This window comes from Triticum dicoccoides, chromosome 7B (genome assembly GCF_002162155.2).
Source record: "Triticum dicoccoides isolate Atlit2015 ecotype Zavitan chromosome 7B, WEW_v2.0, whole genome shotgun sequence".
NCBI classification, from domain to species: Eukaryota; Viridiplantae; Streptophyta; class Magnoliopsida; order Poales; family Poaceae; genus Triticum; species Triticum dicoccoides.
Window position 1 is genome coordinate 75,753,062 of NC_041393.1, and position 1,181 is coordinate 75,754,242.

Genomic DNA, 1,181 nt, shown 5'->3' on the forward strand with positions numbered 1-1,181 from the left:
GGCGCAGTTGGCTCACCGACGTGTGGGCTAACCTGCTTCTTGGCGCACATGTCAGTGGCCCGTCAGAGGAGCCTCGCCTCGACAAGTTGGTTTGGGGCGTCTTGAATTCGTTGGACACTGTCCTAACATTCCGCACTTTCACAAATGGCCAAGAGCAGCGTCTCTGTGGACCCACAGGAAGCCAACCCGTACGTGGGGCAGTTAGCTAGGCACGTGCTGAAGCTGCACCAGAGCACCAACTGGATGACGAGGATTCCACATAGAACGGTAGTGTAGCCTTGCAATCCCTGATGCTTCCTACTCCAAATCTTGCAATTTTCGCGGCCGTATTGTGTGAATAAATTAGCTCGGCACGAATGGAAACACACCAAGATAAACTAGATTAGCATCGTTCATCCATACATGTTCCTTCACTTCCTACTAACAAGTGAGTTGTGTGTTTGTGTTATGAAGATACACGTACCCTAAGCTTCTCTGCTCCAGCTCTCCAGGAGGGTAGGTTAGCTATGGCTTGCACTGAGCACAGTGCTGGGAATGTGGGGCAAAGTAGCCGAAATCACTCTCTAGTGGTCGACCCACCTTAGTACTAGCTTGTGGTAATATCTTGACACACTGCAGATATATATAGGTCCATGGCACCGTCATTATTAAATGAAGGACATGGTTGGCTATGATTCCGATTCTCTTCAAATCAAGAACTTTTGCATGATTGCAGCATCTTATGAGTTTTTTTAAAAAAAGAAGGATGACCCCAGCCTCTGCATCTGGGCGATGCATACGGCCACTTTATTAATTATTCTCACAAAACCTTAACAAAATCATACAACAGTAAGACTAAATCCGCCGTCTAAGCAACAAACTGGCTACACCTATCCAGTTGATGAAGGGGCGCAGATAGCCTGGGCCTAATACCAAACAGACATCGCAGCCAAGCCTAACATTTAAGACCTGAGACCCCAACCTAGCCACTTGCCGGGTCTGGGGCACACACTGGTCCGGCGTGCTCTCAGAGGCCGCCGCCGCCAACTGCCACCACTCCATCTTCAGAACTGTACTGATGCATCAACCTTACTCGGCCCAGCTATCGTCGACGCCACCACGGCGCCCAATGACACCTCCTCCCTGAGCGCAAACAGCTGAACACGTCGCGGTCGCCACTGATACACCTCAGCACCATGCTG